This window comes from Saccopteryx leptura, chromosome 1 (genome assembly GCF_036850995.1).
Source record: "Saccopteryx leptura isolate mSacLep1 chromosome 1, mSacLep1_pri_phased_curated, whole genome shotgun sequence".
NCBI lineage: Eukaryota > Metazoa > Chordata > Mammalia > Chiroptera > Emballonuridae > Saccopteryx > Saccopteryx leptura.
This window is the reverse complement of record NC_089503.1, coordinates 170,704,086-170,717,678: the sequence shown is the minus strand read 5'-3', so window position 1 is coordinate 170,717,678 and position 13,593 is coordinate 170,704,086. Positions and strand designations below refer to the sequence as shown.

The window sequence follows — 13,593 nt, the reverse complement described above, 5'->3', positions numbered from 1 at the left end:
TAGGAATTATAATTGTTGGTCCTCTCTATCTTGAGAGACAAGTTTGCTTTTGGGGATTTTTTTTAAAGAGTTAACCACATAAATCCATGGGCAGTAGAGTGTATTTGTGCTGTTCTTGCTCTGAAGGAAATATACACATTTGCAGTTTTAATTTACTCTTATGGGGCAAATGAAATTCCACTGAGATTTTTGTTTTAAGTGAACCCTACCCAGTGCTATCTGCTTGGTGTTTTCCTGTCTCGTGTGTGTGTGTTTAAGTTACTTGCCGGGATTGCAGTCTGGTTAAACCTATGTTAGGCATTCTTTTGTTCCTAAGAGTGTTCAAGTGCACTATTTTGTGCACTCACAGAATTTTGGTATGTGTGTGTGTCAGGGGCGGGGGGGGGGGGTGGATTTGTTTTAAAGGGGAAGGGTCGTGTTCCCCTTGAAAGCTTCTTATGTGCACAACGCGAATGGCTGTCAGAGGTAGACAACAGGCTGGGAGGTTCTGAGGCTCTAAGTCCAATGTCAGCTCATCCACTTTTGTAACTCCCACCCAGGAAAGCCCACGTGCCCCCTCTCCATCAGTCTTTAATATGCGCCAACACTTACGTGTCTAAGATTAATTTCTCTCCAGATTTGTCTGATTGATAGCTGGGTGGGGGCTTGTTAAGAGCTTGCTCCCTGCAACCCACAGCAGAGCTACATTCCATTTAACTAGTGAATGTAAAAACGGGTAACCATGGATCCGGCCGCCAAGAACGGCCGGGGCAGTGACTTGTTGTAAACAATACAAATGAGCCAGGAGAGCGGAGGCAACCGGACATGAAATGATTTTAATAGAAATTACGGTAAAAGGTCATGTGATGTGGTATCAGCTTCTGTGCAGTTTTAAAGGAAAAGTCTTTCTTTTCCAAGCTGTGCCCCCTCCCTGCCACCTCCCCTCCCAACACGCACCTATTTCCAATCAACCCAAGTTGCCATGTCCCGGAACTTGGCAGTTCTCACTCTCTGCTTCCATGGAGAAGGGTAGGCAGTGGGATTCTGGGAAGAATGTGGTGATGTGTGGATTTTCACAGAAAGTACCCTTATTTTAGGAACCAATAGGGATTCTGGGTACTCCAGGGGCTTCCTTCGTGGAAGGTCACACTAATTGTGGACCAGCAGTTCTCTAGCTTTGAAGTAAGAGGAAGAGTTTAGGACCTCGTGGTCTGTTTGCTATTCTGACATGAACTTTTCTTGTCAAAAAGAAAAAAACAACAAAAAAAAGAAACTAATCATGTTGGGGGGGTGTGTGAAGCAATTTGAAGCTAATATGGGAATGAATACAAAGGTTAAATGAGGTTTTGGGTAAATGATTGTAAAACACATTATTCTAACTTGATCTGTCCTCGATTCTCCAAGCTGAAGAACAGGAATACAGTGTCAGCTGGAGGGTCAGAGCACAGGTTTTGCAGTCCGGCATGGGTTGGAGTCTTTGCTCTGGACCTCACCCACTATGCTTAGGATTTGGAGCAAAGTGACATCACCTGTCAGACCCTCATCTGTAGATTGAGGATAGTAGTGCCCCCAGTGGCCTGAGGAAGGGGTTAAATGGGGTAATGCATAAAAAGGAGTTCACACCACGTCTGGCATATCTTAAGTGCTTAATAAATTTGACTAGTTTCATTATTTTTTTTGACTAAGGAAACCTATAGTGAAGTGGAACCCTGTTCTTCAGTATTGGGTCAGAGAAAGACAACAGTCATCAGATGGCTTGGTCCTGTTCTAGTGAGGTGCGCCCTGCAGTAACTTGTCCTCATTGGGAAATGGTGATTCACTTTGTAGCATAGTATCATGTTTTATGTAACATGTACTAAAAGCCAAAATAGTATCTCATTACAGTATAGCTTTATTTTCATGTGCATTATTTTTTCTTGCAAAACAAAAACAAAAATATTTAGGAAAACTAATTACTTTGTATATGTTTGAGGTTTTTCATACCAAGGTACTGAGGCAACACACACATTTTATCTGCGACCATATTGCCTGAGTGGAGAGCAGAAAGGCACTTAAAGGCATAAGAAACTCATAATTGCGTCAGTGCTAAAAGCTTAAAAATAGTGGTGACCAATCATTCTGAAAGAGAATCCCATATGTTAGAGAGCAGTAATAATTAACAGGCCAGTAAATATATATCCCACACAGGTGGGATATAAAACTGAGACTCATGGACATAGACAAAAGTGAAGTGGTTACCGGAGGAAGGGGTGGAGGGAGGGGTAAAGAGGGACAAATATATGGGACGGAAAATGATTTGACTTTGGGTGATGGGCAGCAAAGCCATCAGCAGATCAAATGCAATGGAGATGTTCACCTGAAACCTATGCAATCTTATTGATCAATGTCACCCCGTTAAATTTAACATCTAATTAAAAAGAAAAAGAAAAACAGGTGGGTAACATGGAGGTTCTATGCTACCAAGGAGACATGTCTTGAGAGGATTGGCTACGTGTGTGTTGTGTCCTTTGACCTTCCTGAAATCTAAACGTCTGACTCTCTCCTTCCTTTCCCTGACTTGTTCTATCCTTCCTTCTTTGCTTCCTTTCAGCCCCTATACCTTCTCTCCACCATCTGCATTTCCTTTTTCTTTGTGAGCTGGAAAAGTTCAGAGACGAGAGAAAGAGGGACCTGAGACCCCACAGTCTTTTCATGTTGCCCTGGTTTTATAAACGGAACTTTCAGAGGAGTCAGAAAAATCTGTTTTTCTTCCTCCTGCTATTGAACTGGAGAGGCACATCTGAAGTGACCCGCACCCCCCAGGGAAGCCTCACTCGCTAACTATTTGTTGATTCATTGATTAAATGGCGTGAAGGGAAGGGGGCATCACCCACGGAGATTCCCTCAGTAGTGGGAGCTTTGAAACCCTGAGCTCCACTGTGCCGGAGGCTTGGCTCCTCTGTGACCTTCCAACAACTAATCTCCTTTAAGAACTGAATCAAAGCAGCTAAGGGGTTTTGTCAGCAGGATTTGGCCGACAGTTGGTTTTTGGCAGTTGCAAGGCAGAAGGCAATACATTCTTCACAAGGATGGGGATATTTTTCTCCAGAAAGGAATGAAGCCAAGGTGCCAGCAGATATCTCTGGAGAGGGACCCTTGTTTACCCATGGTAGTACTCAGGCGGGGACAGCTGCTCCGTGGGGGACTTTCTCACACTTCCTAGCCAATCTTCTTAGCCATCCTCATCTGACGGTCTGGCAGGTCAGCACACGAACGCAGTGGGCTCCCCTTCATAGTTTTCTCTCCCAAAGGCAGAGAAAAAGCCCATAGTTAGAATCGGTATCACATAAATGACAAAGGGTGTCTATTATTCTTTTCAGTTAAAATGTCTTCCCTGCCCCCTCCTGCCCTGCGGCAACCATCGGCCTATTCTCTGTATTTGTGGGTCTTTTTCCATTTTGTTTTCTTTACTCACTGGTTTTATTTATTTATTTTTGTTGTTTTTATATAGATTCCACATATAAGTGAAATCATAGTGTTTGTCTTTCTCTGGCTTATTTCACTTATCATACCCTGTAGGGGTAATTAACTTAATCCTCCTGCTACTCTTCTGAAATTGTACCCGATTTTATGAGAAAATTTGAGCCTACAAGAGTGGATAGACAGTTTCCATCTCCTGAGTAACAAAGCCCCATGGAAACTTCATCATCTTCCCTACGTAGGTTCCCTCTACTGCTTCATTAAGTTGGCGACAATTTGCAGGAATGACGAGAAAGGTCTATTTTCTGGAATGAAAGTGAGACCCAGGCATCGTGAGATGGATTTATTCTTGAATAGTTAAAAGACTCAGACCAGACACAGGGATGGTGATCACAGGAAAAAGCAACTTAATTTACTCAATAATCAGAAAAATCTAGACATACAACCTACTTCTTCCTTATGGGAAAATAAAGAGAAGAGACAGAAGTGGGAAAGGATCATGAATAATGTGAAGGAGAAGGAAGAGAAGGGAGGAGAGGAGGAAGTGGAGAGAGAGACAGAGAGAGTGAGAAAGACAATTGAGGGCTGTTTGTTAGTAGATCTGCCTGTCAGTTAACAGTGAAGCGGTCTAGGAGGTGAATAGTCTAGGATCACCACCCTCACTTTAGACATAATTCAGTCCAAGGCAATGCAACAAGAGGTAATGGATTTGGGATTCACACTTTGCTATTTTACTTTTAAATCCAGTGCACTATTCTACTACATTATGTTACTTTTTTTGATGTAAAGACATACAACAATATAGACACATGGGGAAGACCACATACAAGTACTCTGATGTGGAGACAAAGTTAGAAGCATATTTTTTGCTGCTTTCAGGTGGTAACAATGGAGATTTTCTGAAGTCCTGGCAAGCTTTTGCAACTCTGGATGTAGCTTAGATTCATCTATAGCGGGGACCATTGCTGTTTAATATTTAACGCCTTTTATAGAGAGTGGTGTTCATGTCTCTTATTGAATATCAAAATATATCTTGAGCTAAATAAGACAGGTTTTCTTTACAGTTTTGTAGGTGAGGAAACTGAGTCATGCAGAGATTATGTCCCTATAATTGTGGCAATGTTAGCAGAAATGAATGCCATCCTCTGGCTTTTGACCCTCCCGACAAAGATTTTTCTCTTTGCTGTGATGACGTCTTCTGCTTGGTGTGGTTCTCACACAATCAACTTCTAAGAACCTGAGGGCACCGGACGGAGGGCAGTTTCATCTGTGGGTACAGCATGGGCCTTTCTGGGAAGCGGGAATAGAGGCTGATCCTTTTATTAATGCAGCTTCTGCTCTTGCCTCCTAGGCTGCAGCACCATCCTCTGAGCTTTAAGGAATGACGCAAGGGCGAAGGTTCACAGCATTCTTCTCTCCCCAGGATTCCAGGCTGGGCAGTAGAGAGCCTCCGCTGCCCTCCTGTGCTTTAGCTTCCTGGGGTCCGCCAGATGCTGTGGGTCTTCCCCAGACAGTCGCCTGCTGCTCCCACGATGTGTCCGACTGGCACTCTGTCTGTAAAGCAGATGGAGTTCCCTTCTGAGAGGTGCTTCCCGCCCTGCCTGTTTGCTTTGAAGAGGTGGGTTTGGGTAAGTACAGGGGACCAGGGAAAGAGGAGGGGCCACACCGTGGTGCCAGATGTCAGATGCAGGCCAGGGAAGAGAGGAAAGAGGGAGGCTGGAAGTCTGCATCATTTCCAAGGTTAATGCCAAGGTCAGATCACCTTCTTAAATCAGTTTAAGCAGAATCCTGAAGTTTGGTGACCAAGCAGAGGCTTTAAGTTTCCTTCCTGGGAAAAAATAAGTGGTAGCTGCCCAATTACCCCTTTTTAGTGTTTAAATGAAGTAAGTGGAAAGGAGGGATTGAAAGAGGGGACAATGTGATTTATGGGTGTCCACGTTTTCCTGTAGAAGGTCATGGAATCACAGAACCAGCTTTGAAGAAAGCTGCCTAGGAATATCTATGCTTGTGAATAAGAAATAATTTTTTTAATGCATCCACTGAAATCACATGCAGAATGACTCCTTCTGCTGTTTCTCTAAATTTCAGCATTTCTTCCAATAATGCATGATATTTGTGTAGTCAAAGTTTATGAAGTTGCAAATTATCATCTTCCATTTACAGCTGAGATCCCTCAGCAAGATTAAGTGGCTTCACTCAGAGGAGCCCAGCCTTTTCAAAAGATTAGCAATAGGGTTTTCAGACATCTAGATCTGGAGTGTTTTACCCCCTTAGAGATTCCAGTCTTGGAAGGGGGTTGGCACAGTGTAGGACGGGAAACTGAGTGTAAAGAAAGTTAGGAAGGGAAAAGGATGTTAAAAAAAAAGCCACTTGTGATGCTATTTTGTGTGTGTGTGTCTGTGTGTGTGTGTGTGTGTGTGTGTTGGGTGTGGTATTGATGATGACAAGATGATACAAAAATTCTGAATTTGTATTCAACTAGGAAAAAAGAGGGCAGGCAGGAGGAGTGGAAGTACCTCTCCCCACCCTGTTCTCAGGTTTGACTCTGTCTCAGTTCAGGCAGTAGCATGGAAATCTGATCTCAGCTTCTCAGAAGACAGCATTGAAGCAGCTCTAAGCACAAGAAGAGTGCCCTTGTCCATGCAAGCTGAGTTCCCATGTTTATCTGTAGTCCCTGCACTTGACCATGTAATAGAAGAGTAAAGGCTGTCAGTAATAGCATCTTAAAAGTGAAGGGACAACTAAATGAGATTCTGAGTGTGGACAGAGACAGCAATATTCCTTCATCAATGCCATGCATGCCTTTCGCCTAACACTGCATTGGCTCCATGCTTGGTGAAAATACGGTGTCTTTTATTTCCCTGGTTGGAATGAAACCTTGTAAGTCATGTGGCTATGAAAAGGTGAAATGAATGTGTTTTCTCTCTTATATGAGTTCTGTGTTACTAATAATAGGTAAATAAGCTCCAAACACACAGCTCTGTGTTGTTGAGTGAATTTATTGGCTTGGCTTAATTCTAAGACAGTGATTTTTAACTGGTGTGCTGCAACAATTTTTTAAATGTGCAATAGCTGACTTCTTAGTCAGGGGCACTGACCTCTTTCCCCTTAGGTTGTCAAATAGAAAAAAAAAACCCGACAACAGGCAGCACTACAATGGCCGTCCAGAGTGAATGAATCAAAATTATACCTTTTTAAAAATCAGATGGACAAAAACTACATTTTTTTTGGTGTGCCATGGAAGTTTAGCAATTCGTTTATGTGTGCCATAAGATGAAAAGGGTTGAAAATCAATTGCTGTTCTGAGACTATGATAGAGAAATTATGTATTTGATAATGGCTCTCACATCTTTACAGTGATCACTGATTAGCTGAAGGAAGTCCTTTCAAACTGTTCACAAATGTTTCAGAAGTACAGTGTGTTACTTTGTAGAAGGAACAAACTGATGTCAGATAAATGCCAGTGTTTCGCCCCCAAACCATCACCAAGCAGTAGCAGCTACCAGCTAGTAATATTTCAGCTGCATGTTAGGATGTTAAACTATTAGCAGTGCTCATGGAGAACAGTGAAAGTGTGCGTGCTTAAAATCAAAACAGTCTACCTCGGTGTCGTTTGTACACTAAAGCTTTCCTCTGTATGTCTCTCCATTGGATTATTTAATGATTAATTTAATTTTAGTAAAGCTTCACTTTAACAGCCCTAAAAATTGGAGGAAAACATTGCCTATGTTCATTTGCTGTGCTCCACAGACACAGTACCCAGCCCAGGTAAAAGATAAAAGATCAGCCCTTATGGGTCTCATAGTTCCAAGCTTTTAAGGCTGCATTGTAGAACTTTGTAATTATTGTGGGTAATCTTGCAGAAAATTAAATGTAGAGTTTGCATACATGAAGAAGTTTGGACTGTTTTGCTCACCGTACCTTGTTAGCACTACGTACCTTACTGGTCCTGTCCAGTTTTGGGTTTCACCTCACTGCAGGTAACATGCTATTTGTGGCATGAATGCAATCCCCAACAGGAACCATACCATCTGACATGGGATGTGTGCTTTTAGAGAACTGTATCTGTAGTTTATTTGCTTGTTTCAGATTGACTCTATAAGCTAAGAGCAAATTTGCCCCCCAAGGGTCATATGGTAAAGTTTGAAGACATGTTTCAAGGGGGTGTTACTGACATCTAGTAAGTAGAGACCAGGTATGCTGCTAGGTATCCCAGGGCTCATAGGGCAGTGCCCTCCACACAGCAGAGAATCATCCAACCCAAAACATCTGCAGTGTTGACACTGAGAAGTCTTGCTCTAGACTCTTCCAGACTTTGAAAGGTCAGGGAAAAAACAGGTTGTTTAAATAGTTTCAGACCTTTTTTTTTAATGACTGATATCATGATCAGAATGTTTCCAATGAGATATGGAATAAATATAAAATATACAAACAGGTCGTCCATTGGCTATAAAAATATTTAGAATGTAATATGTGTCCTGGCTGACTGAGCTCCGTGTCACAATCCCCATCCCAACAATATCAATAGCTATGACTCATATAGAGCTGACAGTGTACCAGCCAAAGTGTCTGTCCATCTACCAAGTGAATCCTCAAAGCAATTGTATCGAGGCAATATCATGACTGTGTACTTCAGTACCCAGACACTTTAGTACCAGTGTCTGTGTGAATCAGATGAGCGCCTGGTAGAAAGTGTAAAGAACAGAGCAACACCACTCTGTTTAGAAAGAGGAAGGCTTTATTTTTCTAAAGCCCCCTGGCTGCTCACACTTTTATTCTACGGCACTATTATTGCAAAAGTGCTTCTTTGGGAAACTAGAATTGCCATCATAAAGCAGGTTTATATTTTCTTATACAGGGAGAGAAAGAAAAAGGTTTTATAACTCTCTGCTTGCCGGGTCTGTACCTGGTCCCATGCCTGTCTGTCATTTCCTCTCTAAGAACCATGCTCCCTGAACTGGTCTTCAGGCTGCTTGTGAATGACAGAGTTCAGCCTCGCAGTTCAGCCTTGAAGAAATGAAATGGTCACTCACACTTGTAGCCAACACCTTCTGGCTCGCTGTCTGCTGTCTCATCTCCAGGGTCTACAGTGGGGATATGAAGCTCTGCCTTTAAAAATGTCATCATTGGGGTGGGTTTGATCCACTCAAACCTCATGTTTGAAAGAAAACTAGGTAAAATCTCTCTAGACAAACCCCATGGGAGATTCTTCAAGAACACATTTAACAATGGAGTTTTCCCTGAAAATGCCACTGTGACAGTCACACTCCCAGTGGGGATTCATGTGGGAACTGGGGAAGCTAGCTACGTGTGCTGCCCTCACACCTCAGGAGGGTTTTGCATCCAAGGAATCAAGTGTGTCGTAGCTCGACCTCTCACCTTTGCCGAACTGGTCTGTGGCCAGCACAACCCAGAAGGGAAAACATCACAAATCACTGGAAATACATCAGCATTCTGAGCAGCAGAATTTATGGGGCACTAATGGATATCCTGGGCTATTTATCTTTCTAATAGCAGTTGAAACACCTCTGCCTTTTTCTTACTGTAAAAGGCCTTTTCATCACGGAGCTAGAGGGTCCCCAGCTGGGACTGGGGTTGGGGAAAAGTGGTTCTCTCATCCTCGTTGTCTTTCATTTCTTGCTGTCTTCGCTTTGTTTTGCCTCTTTCCCTTGCTCATTGAAGACCCAACATAGAACACAGGAAGGCTCTAGTCAAGTTTGGGGCATCTGTGCAGAGACAGATATGATGGGCGTAGAGAGTGGGAGAGGAAGACACCCTAGTCATGTGTTCTTTTTCTTCTGTTTCAAAAGACGGGGAGCCTACATTCATTCCTAGCAGGCTCTCGATGCCAAAGGGCCAATTCCTACACGCCGTTCAGATAGGCAGCTTTGTTCATCCCGTTCCAATAATGTTGATTCAGAATTCTCTGCTGGTGCTTGGAGGGATGCCTTCTGTGTCGCATGTGTTAGTGTCAGCTCTCCTCAAGCTCCTGGCCACCCTCCGTCTTGTGTTGTGTGGATGAAAGGCCTGACCTGCAGGTCTTCGATTGGAGGCTTTGTGTATTTTGCATGTTTTACATCTTGGAGGTTAAATAATATAAAATTCACAAAGCCCCAAGTGTGATGGAGAAAGGGTCTGGTGGTATCTGAGGTTATACCGCTATACTTACTACTGGAGTCTCGAGGAGCTTGACTCAGCACTTTGTGGACAACGTTGTCCATGGACCACAAATATAGACTCCCCTCTGTACTTGTTAAAATGCAGAACCCTTGCTTCTAGCCCAGTGGTTTGAATGAGCCTCTCCAGACGTTGGGATCCAGTAACTTGTATTTTTAGAAATACCTCATGTGACTTTTGTGGACTGGATTCGGAGTTCAGAGAGCACTGGGTCAGCCAGTGTCTCTGTCCTCACTCTCTGATCTGTTTCTTCCTGGAATAGTATCACCACATCTGCAGAGCAGTAGCTCCTCCAGGGGGAGGTTCTTCTTAGCTGGGCGGAGCCTGTGTTTGGGTCTGTTCCTTCCCTCTCCCAATTCCTTAGCTGTCCTTTTTATGGTCAGCCCCCCACATGGCTGGGTGACCTAAATGATGTGATAATAAGGATGGACCAAAGGTCACGAGATTGTTAACATGTGTGAGGAGATTGTAGGGCTTAGCCTATCAGGTGAGGGAAAGGTTAGCACACCAACTGTGTCCACACTTCAAAGCGTGTCTGCACTAACTTAATTATCTGTGCTATTGATATCGTGGATGAACATATCTCGACCCCAGATCAAGTTACTTCACAGCAGGAGACAGCAGGAGGTGGCTTGTTCACTGGCCAACTTCCTAAAATGCTTTTGAGAGTCAGCTGGGTTGTTCAGTCGTCTTTTGCTCTTGGATTAAATATAAAAATAACTATGTAAAGCCTATCAACCCTCGTCTCTCAGTCTGCTGAAATGGCAATCTCCTATGCTTTTTCTAGAACCCATTTAAGAGAGAGGACGCAAGGAGGGGTAACAATATGTAAAACCCCAAAGCCCCATTTCAGATGATCTCACTGGGGGAGAAAAGAGCTGCTCAGGTAGGTATAGACTAGTTTCTCTCCGACAGGTGGAGCGTTGGTTAAGCAGCGTCAGCCTTCTTTGTTCCTACTCTCCTTGTCTGTCTTTCTCTCTGTAGCCATGTTAATGTTATTGATGTCTTTACCAGAAGCCTGGAAAGGAAAGAAATACAGCCCAAACCAGGTGATGTTTACATTGCCAAACCATAGCAGTGTTGGATGTTAAGAAGCCTTTGAAACTATAGACGGAAGGGAGGGATTTGTTTCTACCCGGTTCTCACTGAGCCAAACCAGCCTCATCCCTGTTACCATGAAAACAGTAGTTGGTGTGCCAAATCTTTCCAAACAGGAGGAATTCAACCTCTGTCACCCCCCTTTGATGGGAGTGCTTGAGGGAAGATTTGCTCTGTTATGTGGTTTTAATTTGTACTTTCTTACAAAGAGTATATTTGCATTTGTGTACCCAAAGGGTGGGCATTATGTTTTTGTTTTTCTAAGTGTCGATCACAGCTGACATACAATATTCTATTAATTTCAAATATACAGCATATTTTGTAGACATTTATATAGCATTTGAAGTATCATCCCAATGTCACAAGACACTATCCAAAGTCATTACAACATCATTGACTGTATTACCTATCCCTATGACTACAATAGTTTTTATAACTGCCAATGTGTACTTCTAAATCCCTTCCCCCTTTCCACCTGTCCTACCCCAATCCTCTTTTCATCTGGAAGCCATAACAATATCTTCTGTATCTGAGTATGTTTCTTTTTTGTTCATTCATTTGTTTTTTAGATTCCATGTATAAGTGAAGTACTATGGTATTTGTTTTTCTCTGTCTGACTTTTTTCACTTGGCATGATATCCTCAGTTCCATCCATGTTGTTGCAGATGGCAAGTTTTCAACCTTTTTATGGCTGAGTAATATTCCATCGTATATATGTACCACTTCTTTATCCATTCATCAATTGATGGGCACCTGGGTTGCTTCCATATCTTAGCCATTGTGACTAATGCTGCAATAAACAATAGGGGTGCAGATATCTTTTCTGTTTCTGCATGGAATTGCTGGACCATGTGGTGGTCTATTTTTAATTTTGTGAGGGTTCTCTATGCTGATTTCCATAATGGCTGCACCAACTTGCAATTGGTGGGCATTATTTTGGAACCCCTGATCTGACTTTATGCAAGTGGGGAGATCTGGAAAGGAAAGAAACAGGATTACCTGTACACCCCACGGCCCTGACATTGAATATAGTGCCCCATTCTTTAACACTGTGATGTGGCGTGCTGTTGGAAAAGCTAGGATATTTAATAGGCAGAGACCAGGGGAGAAATTTTCAGCTTTTCCTCCTTTTCCCTCTTGTAAAGTCTCTCACACAGTTATGCCACAGCTTTCAATACATGGTCATTTTCATGATAAAAATGCTGCAGAGAGTGCCGGAGTGTCATGCAAAACCAGCAATGGCATCCTGCGTGATGTTCCAAATATTAATACAAACAGAATTAATTTGCACGCCAGGGCTGTCTCAGGAATCCATTTTAAGTTGGCACTTATCTTGGGTTTGTGATTTCCCTGTGACTGCCCACGTTGAAAAAAAAAATGTTTGTTAAACAGGGCTGTGCTGGGCTGCTTTCCCTCACTCTCTAAAGTCACTCAAACTAATCTATTAACTAACGTTTGATTTTAACTAGAAGCCAATCTAGGTTCAGAAGCAGGTGTCTGCTTCATGTCCTAGGAGAGCAGTGGGGTTGCTACAAAAGTTATACCTGGCATATCACTCTTAATTTATTTTGGGGAATGAGCAACGATGATGCATTTATAGTTAGTGGATTATTTAATGGCATAATTTCTTAGTTCATTAAGGATTTAGTCTAGGTTTGAAATTACATCTGCTTTGTAGGCACAATGCAGAGCAAGCATACTGATTCCGCGGATCTTGCATTAAATCTAGTTGTAGCTGGACTAAAGTAAGACTTTCCCTTTCTGGTTCTTCCTGTGCTTGCCTTTCTGTTTCTGCAGTGAATTTAATAAAGAAACTATCTTGGAGTTATAATTCCAACAAGCCTGGACATTCCTTTGGGGGAATAGGACTGACCTTTTCCTGCTTTTAATAAAAACCTCCTCAGAGGATTTGGGCTCGCCACTTCTGCAGTCCAATGTGACTGTCTTTTATTTCATATTTAAGGGTGTGCCAAGCCCATTTCTCTCTCAGGAACAAGAAGCCTGAAAGTAGTTCTGGGGGAAAGAAGGATTCTTGCGAGGTTTGTGTGACTCATGCCTGTTAAATTTGGTACCTATGTACATGCATGGAACTACGCAGATTTATATGATTTATTTTTTTATTAGGTTTTGTTATTTGTGATGTCACACCCCACCTATTTTGAAGAGAACTGGGAAGTAGTGTTTTTGTAATGTGGGGTCAAATTTTGCTCCTGTGATGGGCAGATTATTTTTGTCCTAACTGTGATTCTGGCAAATTTTAAAACCTTGATTTTTGTCTCCGTCTTGAATGAGGGGCATTTTACACATTATTAATTCTTGAAAAATCCCCCTGGATGGATAATTTGGAATGGAGGAACTTAAGGCTTTTTGGGGGGGAAAAGAGGAACAAATCCACACAAATCTCTTATGATTCTTCTTTATGGTCATTAAAAATACTTGGCATGCTAAATAAGATGGCCTATCTATGGAAGTGTGATATATTTCAAAATGGAATAATGGGTCTAAAATAGTCGTTTCTAAGGGATATTTTCTCTACCATCTCTGGAAGGTCAATTTGTTTCAATTGTTCCACTATAAAATGAACAGAATTGTTCACATTGACTATGAGCCGTTTCTACCCTTGTATGTCTCTGCCTCTCTGGTGTTCAGTGTCATTTTGATTTTATAACTCAAAATTGACTCTTTTTCTGAGTCCTAGCATATTCTGTGAGAAAAAGAGTAATTTATCAATAGATGCTTGAATATGCAAAAAGTGATGGCTAAGCTTAATTTAATATATATGACACAGCAAGCAGGTTTCTATTAGATCCCAATAAGCAGGGGCAAATGAGCTTATTTTATTACATATTTGATGAACTTATGAGTTCATATTGATACTCC

At 42.2% G+C, this 13,593-nt stretch overlaps 1 protein-coding gene across 21 annotated transcripts in view; it reads left to right on the top strand.

Annotated features, from left to right (window-relative positions):
- ESRRG (estrogen related receptor gamma) overlaps positions 1 to 13,593 on the top strand; it is a 548,848-nt gene that overhangs the window by 45,332 nt on the left and 489,923 nt on the right. For 2 of the 21 annotated variants that reach the window (XM_066379999.1, XM_066379983.1), the window contains exon 2: positions 4,862 to 5,066. The exons of the other annotated variants lie outside the window; for them this stretch is intronic. The gene's annotated coding sequence lies outside the window, so the exon portion shown is untranslated. The remainder of the gene's footprint in view (positions 1 to 4,861; positions 5,067 to 13,593) is intronic. 21 annotated transcript variants of the gene reach the window in all.